The 17,890-nt window shown below is 51.5% G+C and overlaps 1 long non-coding RNA gene across 1 annotated transcript; it reads left to right on the forward strand.

Moving 5' to 3' along the window:
• The first annotated feature begins 133 nt into the window (after positions 1-133).
• Positions 134-17,830, forward strand: LOC110344132 (uncharacterized). Its single transcript, XR_002386452.2, has 3 exons — positions 134-770; positions 961-1,032; positions 9,925-17,830. It is a non-coding gene; the product is annotated as an uncharacterized LOC110344132 (long non-coding RNA).
• Positions 17,831-17,890: the final 60 nt, after the last annotated feature.

Raw genomic sequence — 17,890 nt, forward strand, 5'->3', positions numbered from 1 at the left:
GCATAGCCCCACCCCAGAGCCGCGCGGTGTCCTGGGAAACTGGGGCCCACAACAAAGGGCCAAGCAGCGCCCCGCCTTCAGGCAGGCGCGCTGGGGGCCGTTGGGGGGGGCAGGGGGGGCAGGGGGGGCAGGGGGGCCAGGCGGAAGGGCAGTCTTTGGGGGAGGCTATGACCAGGGCTGCGGCAGCACAACCCAAATGAGGCGGTGAATTTTCAGGTCGTTTTCTACGGATCGGCTCTAGTCCGCCTTCCTGGCCCTTGTTTGGTGGGACCGAATGGGACAGGGTCATTTGGAGACCTCGACCTCGAGAGGATATTTTATGAAACAAAACCTAAGATTACTGTACACATATTGACACTATTCTCAGAGTAAGTGTAGGCCTACCGATGTCAGTTCCCAGCCATAATGCATACCAGTAACCTTAGCTTCAAAACAATCATCAAAGTTCTTGACTTTACAGGCAACCCAGATTGCAATCTAAAGAGATCAGGGCTGGGGGTGTGACTCCCAGAGACCTTGCCTCCCTATCCCTAGTACTACAAAAGACAGACGGACACAGAGAGGGCATGTACTCTCAATGACAGTGGATGACGCACCTCACTTTACATCCACTCATGTACTCAGCTCTGATTACTGAGCAGCTACTTACTATGTGCTTCAGGCATGGGTTAGAGTTCAGGAATACACGGACCTTCCTTTGAGACAGGGTTCCTGCTTTGGATGTCACTATCTGAGCAGAGAGAGGCACAGAGAGGCCATCACAATACAAGGTAAGTACACAATCTGAAGGAGGCCACAGGCAAAGTAACGAGGGAAGGAGGGACAACTTGGCAGAAAAGATGGTAAACAGAGGTCACTGTGACCTTCAGTTTCTAACAGCCCCAAACCACAAAGTTTCCCACATCAGAGCCACCTCAGGACACAATTATTCTACTTCACAAACATGATTTTGATTTTCAGATGATGGGGATACAGGGACAGAAGAAAGGTTGGAGCTGCCAGACTAAGGCCTTTCCAGCAAAAGTTAAAAGAGTAAGTAGTCCATAACTGCCTGATTATCATTAGATACTTCAGCAGGGCTGATCCTGTACTCTTGTTCACTTTAAGATCCTCCACCTTGGGGGCCGGGGATTTAGCTCAGTGGTTTTGCCGCCTGCTGCGCAAGCACCAGGACCGGAGTTAGATCCCCTGTACCAAAAAAAAAAAAAGATCCTCCACCTTGTCCCCTCAGCTATCCCTACCTACTCCCCCCCCACCCCAAATGGGGATTGAACTCAGGACCTTGGCTTTCGAGGCAGGAGCAGTGCCACTGAGCTGCATCCCCAGCCCTCTTTTTAATTTTTTTTTTTAAACAAGTTTTCACTAAGTCACTAAATTGCCCAGGTTGGACTCAAACTGGCGATCCTCCTGCCTCAGCCTCAAGAGTGCTGGGATTACAGGCGCTATCATTCTTACATAACACATTGGTCAACTAAACCTAGCCTTGATCCTTCTGGCCTTCACAGGGCACAGGATTGGTCACCTCTGCCAACCTATATCTCTGGACAATTAAGGGCAATTTCTTTGGCCTGAAGGGCAGTTTCTTGCCAATCAATCACCAAATACTGAGTGCCTATGTCAGTAATAGCAAACATTTATTCAGTATCATACTAAAGCACTAATTTTTCTAAGAGCTCCTTGTCTTCATTTACAAATAAAGAGAATGAGACATCAGGGAGATTTATTCTGCCAGCTAATATTGGGTGTTTGTGTGTATGTGTGTGCTGGAATTTCAAAAATTTTTCTGTTTTGGTATCAGGAATCGAACCCAGGGCCTCTTTCTTGCCGGTCAGGCTCTGCACCGCTGAGCTACATTCCCTGCTGGGGTTTTGTTTGATGTTTGTTTTTGTTTTTGAGACAGGATCTCACTTTGTAGTTCAGGCTGGTCTTGAACTCATTATGGAGCCCGGCCTCCAACTCACAACAAATCTCCTGCCTCAGCCTCCTGAGTGCTGGGATCTCAGGTGTGCACCACCATGGCCAGCTCTTGCCAGCTAATATTTATTAAGAGCTTGTCCATTACCAGGCGAGTTAATGTATTCGCTCTACCTCAGTGCTACTAGGCGATGGAGTTAGAATTTGGACCCAGAGTTACCTGATCCAGTGTTCTGTCTAGATTCACATGGGGGACGAATCAGAAGCTCTCAACCACAACATACTGTTTAAAAGTAGTCCACCCTCTTGGGAGGCTGAAGCAGGAGGAGTGCTGCAAGTTCGAGGGTAGCCTAAGGTACATAGCAAGACCCTGTCTCAAAAAAATAAATAAGGACCAGGGATTTGGCTCAGTTGTGCTGCCGCCTGCCTTGCAAGCGTAAGGTCCTGAGTTTGATCCCCAGTACCAAAAAAAAAAAACTTAACTAAAGCCACCTCGATGGGTGCCAGATCCGAAAGTGAAAAATTCACAAAGATTCCCCCTCCTTTCCTCACAGCTGTGCTATCCTAAATCCTAGTCCCTATTAAAGTATAAATGAATTATAATGAAATAGGGCTGAAAAATACTACCACTTAGTGGTAGTATTGTAGACAGCTAAGTTAGTTAAAAATATTATGGGCAATCGGGCTGGGCCCAGAGAGAGTCAATGGAAAAACAACAGTGGCTGGAGGTCCATTCTTTGAAGGCCAGGCTTCCAGACAAAGAGAATTGACTACACTCACATACTTCCCCTGGGGATGAACAGCAGTGACTGATATTCTAAATAGGCATCAAGCACCTTGGGTGGGGGACCAAAACCTCCCTAGCCCATTCCTTCCTGGAAAATCCTTGTTTGGTCCATGTGTGCTTGCTACGGAACTTGCTTCTCCATGTGATCCCCATTTAATCAATATTACCTAAGTGACTATACTCGTAATCTTATTGGTTGACCATAGTTTTGTCCCACCTCATACCCACATTGTTGTGATTTTCCATTGGATCAGTACCACCTAAGCAACTATACTTGTAATGGTATTAGTTGACTATAGTTTTGTCCCGCCTCACCTTATAGAGGCCTCACCTCATGGCTTTGTTCTATAAAACTCCCTTGAGGGCCTGGGATTTAGCCCAATGGTGCCTCACAGCATGAGGTCCTGAGTTTGATCCCCAGTACTGATGGGGAAAAAAAAAAAGACCTCCCTGGAGAAGCAAGGTCCACAGGTGACCCATTTTGCAGGCCCCCTTCTGTCTCTCTTAGACAGAAGCTATCTTTCTCTCAATAAATTCTTCCTACTCAACCTGCATTGTTCCTGGAATTCATTCTTTGATTTTAGAGAACGAGAACACAAACTCAGCATGTCGGACATCTAGCAGGTTGGGAGTTATATTGAGTATAGCCTGGGCAATTTAGTGACTTACGAAGACCCTGCCTCAATTTGAAAAATAAAAGGGACTGGGGATATAGCTCAGTGGTGTAGCACCCCTGGGTTCATTCCCCAGTGTGTTAGTGATACTTATTGAATTATTTATGGATGAAATGATATGCCTGAGATTGACTTCAAAAGGAGAGAAGAGAGGACATGGATGAGACTGGTAGCTTCACAGTAATGACTGTGAATCATGCTTTTAACTCTTATGCACCTCTGCTATTTTCCATAGTAAAAAAAAATTAAAAACAAATTTCAAGCCACTCTGGTGTGACATTGTCCCCACCACTCCACAGAGATTGTGCCCACCCTGTCAAGGTCAAATGTCAGGTCTGAGCAGCCACATCCAGGCCGCTTCTGTCCTGTGACTTGGCTTTGAGAACAGACACAGAGGTGACTGCCCCGAGTGGTCCTGGCCACTCCTCTCCACATCCTGTTCCAGGTCACCAACTCTGCTTGACCTCTCAGCACTGGATGGCCTGTCCCTTCCACAGTCTTCGAAGTCTGACAGCTCCTCCACACTGTGCTACACCACCCCTTTTTATTTTATTTATTTTTAATCTTCACCACTATTTATTTCCCCCAAGGGGGGCACTGTTTCTAGAAGCACTACAATACCAGCCCGATGTCTGGAAATCCATCTGATATATTGTCCTTGGCCAGAGCACATATCAGACAGTGACCTGATACTACAGTACAAGACACTATACTTGTTTGTAGCCAAAAGGCCGACAAGCGATTATCGTTTTTTGTTTTGAAACAGGATCTCATGTTAAGTTGCCCAGGCTGGGCTCAGAAGTTGTGATCTTCCTGTCTCAGCTTCCCAGAGGGTTGGGATTACAAGTGTCCACCACCAGGCCCAGCTGAATGACTATTTTTGAAGCTCCCAAGCTTCCATTAGAGTTGGAGAAATTTCAGTTGCATGTACGAAACCACCAGGAAGCAAATAAAAAGCATAATTAGTCCAAAAGTGGGTAGGGCAGACTGCGAGTGCAGCAGTTGAGAAGAATTAGCACCAGCTGTGGCTAAGAACATAGAAAATTCAAATGTCAGTTTCAAAGGGGAAAACAGATCTGGAGATTAAAACTAAAGGTTCTTGGCTGGAGATTTAGCTTCATGGTTCTGCTGCCTGCCTCACAAGCGAAAGGTCCCGAGTTCGATCCCCAGTACCACACTTGATCTTGGCCAAAAGGCCGAGAAGCAATCGATCCCCAGTACCAAAAGAAAAAAACAAACAAAAAAAACCCCTAAAAGTTCTGAAAGGCTTAAGAAGCAGCTCAGGGTGCCAGAGACGGGCATTTTTCTCCTGTTCACTCAGGATTCTGCCAAAGCAGCCTTCGACCATTCACAAAGGTAACAGAAATAATTTCCCTAAGAGAAAACCTGAGTCTTGTTCTCCCCGTTTCTCTGTCTGTTGACCTCAGGGCAAGCACCTGTGGTCTTAGTGCCTCAGTTTCTCATCTAAAATGTAAGCTTGGTAGTAGATTTATGGAGTCTTTCTCACTCTAAAGATCTTTCAGAACTCAGCAAATTGGCACACACTTGTAATCCCAGCTACTCAAGAGGCTGAGGCAGGAGAACAAGTTTGAGGCCAGTCTGGGCAACTTGGTGAGTCTCCTCTCAAAATGATTCACATCTGTGATCCCAGCACTCGAGGAGGCTGAGCCAGGAGGATTGCAAGTTTAAGTGCAGCTGGATAATTTAGCAATTCAGAATGACCCTGTGTCAAAATAGAAAATAGGAGGCCAGGGATTTAGCTCAGTGGTCCCACCGCCTGTTTCTCAAGGGCAAGGTTTTGAGTTTGATCCCCGGTACCAAAAAAAGAAATACATAAAAATAAAAAATAAGACTAAGCATGTAGCTCAGTGGCAGAGCATTTGCCTAACATGTAGAAAACCCTCAGTTGATACCCCAGGATCAAAAAAAAAAAAAAAAGACTGGGGGTGGAGCTCAGTGTGAAGACCCTGGGTTTGATTCCCAGTATTGAAAATAATGTCTTTTTAAAGGGCTGGAGATGTAGCTCAGCGCTTCCTTACAGGGTCCAGCCTGGGTCCCATATCCACCCTGCATGGGCCAGGACCCACCCACGCGTGGGGCAGGCTGCGTCTACAGGCCTCGAAGCTCATCCTGTGCTCAGGGCCGGAAGTGCCTGCCTCGGGCTGAGGTGGGGGGTGTACTGGCGTGGGGTTCCGGTCCCAGGCACAGCCTTATTTTAGACCAACAGGAAAAACACAAATTGTGGTTCCCACAACATCCCAGCCCCAGAAAGCTGGATATGACTGGCGGGTAAGACCCTGCAGGCCTGTGTACCCTTCCCCTCCTGGCCTACCCTGGTGAGGAGGCTGAGGTAGGAGGACCACAGCACCTTCTAATCCTTAGGACACACCCTGACCTCTGGCTCTAAACCCCTGGCCAAAAATGACCGCTTTTTAAAAAAATAAAGTTTATTTTTTTATTTTTTTTGGTACCGGGGATCAAACTTGGGCCCTTGTTCTTGCGCAGCAGGCAGCGAAACCACTGAGCTAAATCCCCGGCCCCAATAAAGTTTATTTTATCCCATCCCCCCTCCCCTTACACCCCCTCCCTTCCCTATAAATATGACCACCCCCACCACCCCCCTGCCAAAATCCCCACCAAATTTTGGCCTTGGGTCCTCCGACTGGGAACCCCACACTGCATATAGGGGCGTGGGGAAGCGGGGAAGCGGCGCAGGGACAGAGGCCCGGGCAGCCAGGGGTCAGCGCTGGCCCTGCTCTGCCGCATTGTTCAGGTATTTCCTCCACTGGAAGTAGGGGTGGAAACGACCGGTGCAGGGCGGGCCTTGAAGTTCCCAGGGGCACCTGCCCGTCTTGCTCTTCCTGCACGGCTGCATGGGAAAGGCCTTGGGAGCCTGTGTGTGCGCGCCTGACTGCCTGGCCTGGACGACACAGAGGTCCTCTTAAGGACAGTCACTCCCCCCTCTCGGGGCTGTGTCCCTGCAGGGGCCGCGCCCCTGGGCCTCAGCTCTCCCCGATCCCTGGAGAAGTCCCGCTCCCAGGGAACCCAGAGAGAGAGCCGACTTGCCTGGAACCAGGGCCAGACTTCTACAGCCTGTGTAAAGCCCCAGCTTCCGTTGACACAGCTGTTCCCAGCTGGAAGCAGGACCCGTGGGAACCGGACATGGGCGTGGAGTTAGTTTCCCACAAGCATCTATTTAAACAGCATACGTAGTCACCACCGCTTGGATCTCAGAACAGAGCACCAGCCCAGAGCCGAGCCGGCCCAGTGCCCTGCCTTTGGCGGAGGCCTGATCCGGAGCAGGAGCTGGCAGCAGAGAGCCTAGTGTGGCCACCTTAGGGTTCAAGATGCTTTTCTTTTTCCTCTTTCCTCTCCTTTTCTTTTGTGTTCCTAAAGACTGAACTCAGCCAGCATGCTCCGCTGCTGAGCTACCCAGAGCCCTCATTTTCTTCCAGACAAAGTCTGCTAAGTTTCCCATGCTGGCCCAGAACTCATCATTCTCCTGCCTCAACCTCCAGAGCAGCTGGTATTGATACAGATGAAATATGAAATATTCTGTCTCCCAACCTGTTAGATGTTTGATGCATCGAGTTAGTGTTCTCTAAAACTCAAAGAATGAATTCTAGGAACAATGGAGGTTAAGGGTAGGAAGATATTTGTTGATAGGAGAGCTCCTGGGAGGCTGGAGGTTACCCGAGTGGGGACCCCACTTTACAGGGAAGTTTATACAGCAAAACCTATTTGCATACACCGTGGTTACAGCTATGATTCACCAATAAGGTTACAAGTATAGTTGCTTAAGAAATAGTGGTCCAATGGGGGAAACAAGTCATGTAACAAGTGTGCATGGAAAGAACAAAGATTTGGGCCGGGGATGCAGCTCAGTGGTTTCGCCGCCTGCTGCAAAAGTGCAAGGACCTGAGTTCAATCCCTGGTACCAAAAAAAGAAAGAAAAGAAAGAACAAAGATTCTCCTAGGAAGTGGTCGGTCCAGAGGTCTTGGACACCCACCGGGGGTGTCTAGACTTCATTAGGCTCAGTGTTTGTCTTTTGAGGAGGTATGTGGGCCTGGTCATTTTGTCTTTATCTTGAGGCCTAGTCTCCAACAGATAGGTCTCTAGCCACAGTTGGGATGTTTTACCTTTGTCCTGACTCTCTCAAGGACCTAGCCTTATCCAATTGCCTGTAATATTTCTATCTGACTTAGCTGTCTGTAATAGTATTACAGGTGTACAGCACCCCACCCAGATAGAAAGTTTTGAGTCAGTATTTCGAGAGTTTCCACAAAAATCCCAATATCTATATTCTCTAGGGCCCAGGATTTAGCTCAGTGGTTCCGATGCCTGCCTCACAAGCACAAGGTCCCGAGTTCCATCCTTGGTACCAAGAAAGAAAAAAAAAAAAAGTTTTCTAAGGCTATGTGGGGTGCTTCTGAGTAGTGTGGACAGAGCGGCCTGTTTCCAAGCTAAGATGAATAGACACTCAGGGCTGTTGACACCACAGAACTCCAGAGACCTGCAGCCAATGAGGACTCAGCAGTCAACCTACTAAGTCCATCCCACGCTGGCATCAGGGGTGCAGCCTGCAGCACCAGGGACCAGCAGCTAGCTAGGTCAGCTGTTGGCTTCCAGCATTACCTGGTGGCATCTGGGGACATCAGGGCTGCTAGCAGAGCTGCACTTTGCTCATTTTCGATTTCCATCTGAATTGAGCAAAAAGAACCCCAGGCTGATTGGCAGCACATGTGCTGGGGAATGTCCTGGTCCTCCCAGGACAGCAGGTGCCTGGACTGAAGGAGGGATGCTCCTTTTAGAAAGAGCTTGGGCTAGCCAAGCATTAGGGTGCACGCCTGTACTGTAATCCCAGCACTAAGGAGGCTGAGGCAAGAGGATCATTGCTAGTTCAAGTCCAGCCTGAACTATATAGCGAGACCCTGTCTGAAAAACAAAGGGAGAGGCGGGGATTTAGCTCAGTGGTTCTGCCACCTGCCTAGCAAGTGCAAGGTCCCCAGTTTGATCCCCAATACCAAAAAAAACAAAAACAAAAACAAAGCGAGAAGCATTTTCAACCATTAAATGGTACTTGGGTGGGGGATGGGGTGTTGGGGTTTGAACCCAGGGCCATTATTCTGAGCCACATCCCCAGCCCTTTTTAATTTTTTTGGGGGGGGGTTGTCTTTTGTCTTTTTTGGTACTGGGAATCCTTTTTAAATTTTTGATACAGGGTCTCACTAAGTTGTTGAATTGCCCAGACTGGTTTCAAACTTGGGATCCTTCTGCCTCAGACTGGAAGAGCACTGGGATTACACATGTGCACTTATTCATGATGACTTAATTGATTCCCTCAAATACAACCCTACCCACTGACGCTCAGAAAGGCCTTCTGTGCCCCATCTTGGACCCCGACGCCCTCCCTGGGGCCTTGCCTGGGCAGCCTCTGCCTTCCCACTGTGTGACTGCCCATCCCATGCACCTGGAGGCCACTGGGAAGTGGTGACTGTTTTGTATCTCCATGTTGTGTTCGCCTAACAAATCGTAGTCTGAGGACGGGAACCATACCTTTAAATATTGGTCTTCTTTTTGCCCCTCCTGGGGATTGCACCAGGACCCAGCCCAGGCTAAGGAAGCACTCTGCCCTAGGGTAGGGTACCCTTTTTCACTGAGTCAGAATCTTGCTAAGTTGCCTGGGCTGGCCCGGCCCGAACTTGCAGCCCTCCTGCCTCAGCCTCCTGAGGGTATAACCTCTCTATATGCCTCAAACCATGGAGCAGGGAGTTTCAGAAAATACCTGTGTTCTGTTTGCTGGGTGAATTGATAACTTTCTCCGTGTGCTTTGTCTTCTGTCTGTGAACTGGGAAAGAAAGGCTTGCGCTGCCAATCACAACCATGATGGAGACACATGGGCTTCTGGCGTCCTCCCCTCTGCATAACAGGGAGCCACATCTTGACATAGCACTGCTAGGAACTGGGTCCAGCTGTGTGTAATGAGGTTCTTGAGAGGTAGCAGGTGGGTTAGGCTGATCAATCTGATCCTGTAACTGCTGGGTGGCCAGGGCCAGGAGGGGATAGGGTAGAATTGGCCCAAAGGGCAGAAAGTTGCTCATAAAGAGGTATGATGGTGCACACTTGTAATCCCAGGACTCAGGAGGCTGAGCCAGGAGGATCACCTTGAGTTTGACGCCAGCCTGCACTACATAGTCTGAACTACTGCAAAGTGAGACTCTGTCTCAAACAAGCAAAAAAGAAAAGAAAGTTACTCCTAAGACCTAGGGCCAGAGTTGAGGCAATGGGACACACTGGCATTGTGGCAGGGAATGGAGACCCACACTGTACTCCCAGGGAGGGACCCCAGCTGCCTACCTGCACCGTAACTCCCCCCCCCTTCGGGATGCAAGACTGAAATCACACAGGGCCAGCGATTTAGCTCAGTGGCACAGCACCTGCCTCGCAAGCACAAGGTCCCGAGTTCGATCCTAGGTACCAGTTTTAAAAAAAAAAAAAAAAATCACAACCCTTCCTCCACTGGCCTAAACGATCCTTTCGCCTTGCAGCCCTGCCCCCTGGTGGCCACCGGCGGCATTGCAGACACGGTTGTCAAGAAGCTGATTCTGATCATTCCTCAGAGACCAGGATTGCTGGGGGCTTGGCTCACACCGCCTTCGTGCCTGGCTCTGTGGGCTGTAAGAAAAAAAAAAAGCCGCAATGGAGGGAGAGAAGGGAGCTATAAGATAGGGTAGGAATAACTGAGCACCAGGGGACAGATTTTTCTCCCCAGACTCAAGGCACAAAGTAAAAACTAGAAGGCACCTTTGATGGAGTCAGAGTCACAAACACAGAGGCCACGGTTTAGCCCAGGCAATGGCTTTCAATGTCCAAGTTAGCTTTCTACATCCAAAATTAGGACTTAAAAAGATCAAAACAGGGGCCAGGGATTTAGCTTAGTGGTGCCGCCACCTGCCTCACAAGTGCAAGGTCCTGAGTTCGATCCCCGGCACCACAAAAAAACAAAAACAAAAACAAAAGATCAAAACATTAAGCCACACTCTGTGGGCCCTCACCCCACAGAGCAGCAGTTGGTGCAGCCAGGAGAGCAGCCCACACCCTGCTGCCATCACCAGGCCACCTCCCATAGCCTCCTGCAACTCCTCACCAAGTCCAGCATCACAGGGAGACAATGGGGTCAAGAAACAGCAGGCCAGGCTGCCACAGGTCACCCGGTGCTTGAAGGGCCTCCAGGCTGTCCCTGCCAGTGTCCTCTAGCACCTGCTGTAAGACCTTCAGAGACAAGGAGTCCTGGCCACAAGGCAGCTCACTGCACCTCCTCATAGCTCCTGGTGTCCCCACCTTTGCCAGAGGAGCCTCCACCCAGGGAGGTTCCCACAAGGACAAGGACGTGTCCTGGACGGTGGTGGTGACCAGGAGACAGGGGTGTGACCTGTGCTCTACAGGACCTTCCAGGTGGTGACCAGGAGACAGGGGTGTGACCTGTGCTCTACAGGACCTTCCAGTCTGGATGGGGACCAGCACAGTTCCAGAGCTGAGATCAGTGCCCAGCAGTGCTGGCTGAGGACCCCACCCCATGAGAAACATAAGCTCTGATGATACCAAGGATGGTCACAACACTCAGGGCTACTCCTGGCTGGTCACTGCAGAGGCCCAGGCATCCGAAGTCCATCAATCCTTCAACTGCCTAGAAAGGGGGACGATGAGGGCTAAAGAAAAAAGGCAACAGAGACTTTCATAATTTCAAAATATATGTGGGTCCAGGAGGTCAATGTCTCAGAGCGGGCAAAGACAAAAACTCTCCGAGCTCACCACTATTTATTGGATTCATAGGGAGTATGAGATGTCTCAGGCAGTGGCGGTGATCCCATGACGATGAGGATCTTATGCTGATAAGCATCTTAGATGATGAGGAGTTTGTGTTGATGAGGATGGTGAGATGAGGAAAGGTTCTCACAACAGTAGGTGGGGTGAGTTAAGCCGACAAGGAATTTGCCCCTTCCCTTGAGTGTCAAAGCATCATGGGACTATTGAGGCCTCATCCAGCCCTAATAATTTAACTGTGAGGGCCGGGGATTTAGCTCAGTGGTTCCGCTGCCTGCCTTGCAAGAGCAAGGACCCAAGTTCAATCCCTGGTACCAAAAAATATATATATAATTGTGAAATGACTTTTTTCCCAAAATTATGTTAGAATGACTCCTGACACCAGGGTTTTCGTCAGTGGCCTGGAAGGGCCTAGAGGTGACCAATGTGATCTTGCATGTCACTGCGTTGGGGCATCGAGCTTTGAGTCACTTGCAGAAGCCCAAATGAACCTGGGCACATCTCTGCCATCTCTGCGTCATAGGTCAACCTGGGAGCTGAGTGACATCTCTGAGCCTAACACCACTTTTGGGTCCCCAGGGCTAGCAGACAGCTTGTTACCATCTGGAATGCGATCTATGCACACACCCATAGGTGCTCCACAAACATGTGTCACAGCCCACAGCCGGCCTGACTCTGCCCCAGAGCGATATTAGCGGGAGGGAGCCAGGCAGACAGCGCAGGACACGGGACCCTGAGGAGCCCCAGGCGGACCTTTGCCCTGGAGGATCAAAGGGACGGCCAGAGGCTGTGAGCAGCTTCAGACAACAGAGGGAGCCCCAGCACCATGGCCAGCGGCTTCCAGGCCCCGGGAGGCCACCTCCACAGGGCTGTCACCTCCTTGGTCACTTGAGGGCCAAACACAGGGGGCACCAACCAGGGAGGGGGAAAGGGGGACATTCTGGGACCACAGCACACTCCTAGAGACACATCAGGAAAGGAGACCCCAAGTGGGCTCACCCGAGGGCTCCTAGGACCTCGAGGATGTGACAGTGCAGTTTTAACAGGACACCTTCGAAGGTCTTGACTTGAAGGAGAAAGGGGCCAAGAGCCAGAGCAGTGGGTCCTGAATTGGCCCTAAGCTCTAGAGAAGCATGGAACAAAGTTCTCTGAAGCCGGGAAAGTAACACTGTGGCCCAATCCACCAGGCAGGTATAGTCAGGAGAGATTTAAATAGATATGGCAAGCAAAGTAAGTGCAAATAAATACCCAGGAGGTACTTGGGTCTAGTGGTAACTATTGTTTTGTTGGCTATTTTTAGACAGAGTTCAGCCTGGCCTTCAACTCCCTATGTACCCCCAGGCTGGCCTGGAACTTGCCATCCTCCTGCCTCAGCCTCCCAAGGGCTGGGAAAACAGATGTGTCACCATGCCCAGCTTCAGGGAGTTTCTGCTCTGTCCCCATTTGCCTTTTCCTGCCTCTCCCTCCGTGCCCTTCCCTGTGACGTGAACTGGTTTCTGGGAAGCTCACTGCTGGTTCCAGGACTGAGGACCAGCTGAGAAGCCTGGATCTGAGAGACTGTTTGGCCAGAAGACAAGCTGTGGAGTCAGTCGCCTTGGGGTGGGAGTCTTCTCTTTTGCCCACCTTCTAAGCCACTGTGTGGCTGTTCCAGGAAGCCAAGCCCAGAAGCGCAGTCCCAGGCGGCCCAGAGGCAGGTTCTGGGCTCTCGGAGAAGGCAGGTGGAATTACAAGGAGAGAGGGAAATGGAGGCATCTGGACGGCCAAACCTTCCCCTCCTGGTGACTTCCTACAGCAACAGCTCCTTCGCCCAGAGCCCGGGAGCCCAGGCTGTGCACGGGGACAGAACCTCACCTTGTTCTCTGCCGAAGGCCCTGGGTGTGCAGGGGCTGGGACCAAGGATGCAGAAAAAGCAGGTGCAGCCCGGGCCTTCCCTGAGGCTGCACGGAACCTGAGCTTCCGGTCCCTGAGCCTTCGGCTCTTAAGCGACTTAGAGGACCAGTGACAGGGCTGCTTGAGGAGATAGCCTGTGGATTTAGCTCTTTCCTTCTCTCATCGGATCCCTAATTTCAAATTATTGAAAACCACAAACCCGTGACTCACTTGGATTGACAAAGGCCTCCAATCCGGGCAGCACTGCGCATGTGCAGCTGCACACACTCGGGAGGCAGGCAGCTCACACAAGGCAGCTGTCTGCTCTCTCCCTCCAGGTTCAGTTTTTCTCCTTGTCTCCTCATGGTCACAGCCTGTTGGGATTTTTCGGGGGGGAGGCTGGAGATCGAATTCGGGACCTTACACTTGCAGCCTGTTGGTTTTTATACTTTTTATTTTCTGTGCTGGGGATTGAACCCAGGTCCTCTTACATGCTAGACACGTGCTCTCCCACTGTGCTATACCCCAGTCTTTTTACTTTACTATCAGACCTCAATTCTCACCTACTTTGAAAGCTAATTTGGTATAAGAAACATTCTGACATGAAAACACTGTCCTGGTCCACGAAAGCTAGAACTTGCAGTGTCTGTGGCCTGACTCACTTCTCTTTCCAGCCAAAACAGTTTGTTTGGTACTTGTCATATCTCTCAGAAGCAATTAATGACAAGTACCGTGGTACCACACTATATGTTGGATCTAAGTTCCCCAGGCTGGCCTCAAACTTGCAACCCTCCTGCCTCAGCCTCCCAAACAGCTGCCAAGATGACAGATTATACCCGGCAATGTAGCCTATTTCTTTCTTTCTTTCTTTTTTGGTACCGGAGATCGAACTCGGGACCTTGTGCTTGCAAGGCAGGTGGCGGAACCACTGAGCTAAATCCCTGGCCCTGTAGCCTATTTCTTAACCAAGTTACTAAAGACATTTGCTGGCTCCTTACTCCTGCCCATCCTAGGATTCTGTCCCAATGGGATCTCCCAGGAGGTGAGGGAGCCCCAGACTTTGGGGGTTCAGAGTGACAGAGAATCATTCACTCCATAAGGAAGCAACTTGGGAACTGAGCCTTTGCTTTCTGTTATGGCTTGTGTCTAGATGTCCTCCTAAAGCCTGTGAATGACGTGGGGCTATTTTGGAGGCAGCTGAATATAGTGTGTGATTGATTCATGGTGGGGCTAGGCCCATGGGCGCTAGGATTAAGGGTGAGAGTGCTACCCGAAGTCTGAATGGGATAAAAGCAGGAGAAAGACACTGTTAAGGTCCCTTGTTGCTTTTGCTCCTTCTGCTGCCATGAACTGTTGCCCCTCTGCCCCCTGCCTTGGGGCCAGTCAATTATAGACGGAAACCTCTACAAACTCTAAGCCAAACAAACCCCTTCACCTCTAACTTTGGGTGTCAGGCATTTTGTCTCAGCAACTTTCTGTGGGGCCTATCTGACCCCAGCTTTGATTGCTGCAGGAAATGGACAGAAAGGACCTTCTGGCTTATCTCCTGGGGCTCTTTGGAAACTCTTAAATCTAATCTATCCATGAATGGTTTACACCATTACTATTACTACAGCAGAACCCAGAGATCCCGAGTGGTCTGACAAAGAGGCTGCAGTAAGATCTGTGGCAAAGTTCCTGGGAGCTTAATAAGCTAAGTTTCCTGGGCCCTGCTGTCTCTCCTCTGCTCTCTTCTAGGTAGAAGGTGGGATTAAAACCTTTCAATGACCACTGGTCCACTGAAGAAACAGCCAAGCAGGGCATCAGCTGGAATCAACTCTATCTCCTCATAAAGATGAGGGAAATAGGCCTGGGGATTTAGCTCACTGGTTCTGCTGCCTGCCTCGAAAGCACAAGGTCCCAAGTTCGATTCCCATGAACCTTAAAAAACAAAACAAAACAAGGGAAAGACAAAGAAGTGTAAGATAATCATGGAAAACTCAGTGAGAGCCAGCCATGGTGGCACACAGTGCATCCTAGCACTCTGGGAGGCTGAGGCAGGAGGATTGCAAGTTGGGAATCAGCCTGGGAAACTTAGTAACTTATTGTGACCTGTGTCAAAATAATTAATTTTTAAAAGGGGCCAGGGATGTAGCTCAGCGTGAAGGCCCTATGTTCATTCCCCAGTACCAAGAAAGACAAAACTCAAACTCAGTGAGCACCTGCATTAAGCACTATCTCGTGCTATCATTAACCCTCATCATAACCTTGTGAGGAGGCAGTCACAGAAAAATACACTCACCTGCAGAGGGAAATGGTAGCTTCCATGGAATGCGACAGCCATTCCTTATCCATGCCTCTTCCTACTAAACAGTGTTGCAAAGACATGGAGGTGAACATGCAGATACACCCAGGTTTGCACACCCGAGGGCTGCACGGGTCTTGTTGGCCCAGCAACGCTGACTCCTGGGTGAAAGGCTGACTCCAGCAACCTGACTCCAGGTGCCACACCAGGCTGCGCTAAGGCTGTGTGGTCACTGAGGTCTTTGTCCCCTGATCAGGCACAGGACCTGTACCCCAACGAAAGCCCAGGTCATTTTTAGGCCGCCAAGAAACCGGAAGCAGAAAGCAGAGCGTGGCTCCTCGGGGAGGGGCGCCAGTGGCAGACCTGAGCTTCCGCCCTGGCTTCTGGAACCGCACTTGCTGTCCCCAAAGAGTTGGGCTTAAAAGTGGCCTGGGGACCAGGAGACGTGAGTGCAGCACATGACAGACAGGAGAAGAGTGCCTGTCCTTCTGACGTTAAAGCAGTCACCGTCCACTCTGCATCAAAGTCCTCATTGGTATAGCAGGGCAGGGGAAGGGACTTCATGCTGTCCCTGTTGACATTGTGATTCTAGCTTTCAACATCACGTGAAGGGTGGGGGGCCCCTCCTTGACCCCTCAGAACCCAAAAAGTGAGGGTCAGTGGGCTTGGGTCAGCATTGGCCAGAGGGTGTGGTCGGGCTGGGTGACATCAGGACTCCTTTCTGCTTAGCCCTGTGATCAATCGATCGATCAGCAGCATCAGAGCAGTGATCTGCCTGCTTCTCTCCCCTCACCAGGGTGGGCTCGGTGCTCCTGCAGCCTCGGCCCTTCCTCAGGTGACCTGCCGAAGGGGTCCCCAGGAAGGCTACCCTGGAAGGGGCATCTGTGTCCTGCTCCTGGCGGCTCTGCAGGACTCTGCAAGACAGGAGTCGTGGTCCCTCCAGATCTCCAGGTCCTGAGCCTCAGAGCTCATCCTGACCCGTTCCTAGGGATGCACCCTATCCCCACCTGAGACCCGGGAACCTGCTGGCCTGTCACAGCCTCGAGGTAACAGTCACATTCCTGAAAATCGCTGCCCAGGCAGCAGCACCCCAGAAAGGCACTGTTGGGGCAAGGGGCACCACCACCATGGCAGGGAAGATAGGGCACCAGGCAGCAAGTTCATGGTGCCTCTGGGCCTCTGGCACAGCCTGTGTCGGTGTGTGTGAGCATGCGTGTGACAGTGTGTGTGTGTGTGGCGGGGACACAGACTCATCTGCAGATGGCCTCTTCTGCCTCAGAACTTTCAGTGCTCCTGGGAGGGGACCCTGACCCAAAGAACCCTGGTGGCCCCCAGTGCTCAAGGTCCCTGCCATCAGGGATCAGGGTGACAGCCCTCCGGAAGGAGTGCTTCCTGGAGACAGCAGGTGACAGGAGCCAAGAAGCCCTCCCACTGTGGGAAGCTGGTCAGGTTCAGCCCCGTCCTGGCCATGCTGGACCTTCCTGCAGGGCCCAGCCTCCTTCCTCCCTCTCCTTCCCTCATCCATCTGTTCGGGACGCATGATGCGGGCATCAGAGATTCCCAGGCGCCCAGGCCTTTGAATTATGGAGCAGCTTTCCTGCCCCTCTCAGAAAGGCCCTGACTGACTACTTCACTGCCCTGGGAAGCCCCAGTGGTTTCCTCCTGGCAGAAGTAGGTCAGGCATGGATGGCCGTGGGGGTCAGCAGGCAGGAGGCCCGGCTGGCTTGGCCAGTGCCCTGCTGGACCAGATAGCACAGCAAGGCGAGGGTGCAGGGGAGGGAGGGTGTCATCCCTCCTCCTGGAGGCCCCCACCTAGCACCCAGGCTTCTCCTCCTTTCCTTCCCCTCCTCACCGTCAACCTGGGCCAGCAGCCGCCAACAGTCGCCAGCGGCGAGCAGCGTAGGCCTGAGCCACCAGGGTGCTAGTGGACCAGTGACGGGGGCCAGACGCAGCCTCCCCAGCCTGTCTCAGGAGCCCAGCAAGGGGCAGGCTCTGTCCCAGGCACAAGCCAGGTGCAGGTGGCTCCCCGGGTAGATGCAGAAGGAAAAAGCAAATGGTGAAACCATCAGGTCAGTGTTACGGCCCCGCTCCGGTGAGGAAACCCAGACTGCAGATCACACAAAGGGCATCCTGACCTCTGCCTGGGCAGCCTGGGTCTCAGCACCGCCCAGCTCTGGGGACCTGCACACCCTGGGAGGGGTCCCTGGTGGGCCTTGGGTGCAGCCCATGGTCACAGGGTGGAAAAAGGACCACTTCTTCGCCAGCTCAGCCCCAGCGCTCAGGGCCCAGAGAGACCACAGGCTGCAAACAGAAGCTCAGGTCCCTCCGGTCGTCCTGTGGGAGTCCAGGTCTGACCTTCACAACTGCAGCATGAGGGGATCAGACCCGAATGGGCCTTACCAAGCCACTTCCTCCAGGACAGGGCGCGAGCCCTGCAGACAGGAGGGGCCCCTGAGCCCAAGGTCCTCCCCACCCCATTCCCTCCCCTCCATGCAGCCTGTACCCCTGCATCCCAAGGGAGGTGTAAGCAGAGGTCG

Source organism: Heterocephalus glaber, unplaced genomic scaffold, assembly GCF_053883595.1.
Source record: "Heterocephalus glaber isolate CG9 unplaced genomic scaffold, H.glaber_assembly_v1.0 deba00001689, whole genome shotgun sequence".
Classification (NCBI taxonomy): Eukaryota; Metazoa; Chordata; class Mammalia; order Rodentia; family Bathyergidae; genus Heterocephalus; species Heterocephalus glaber.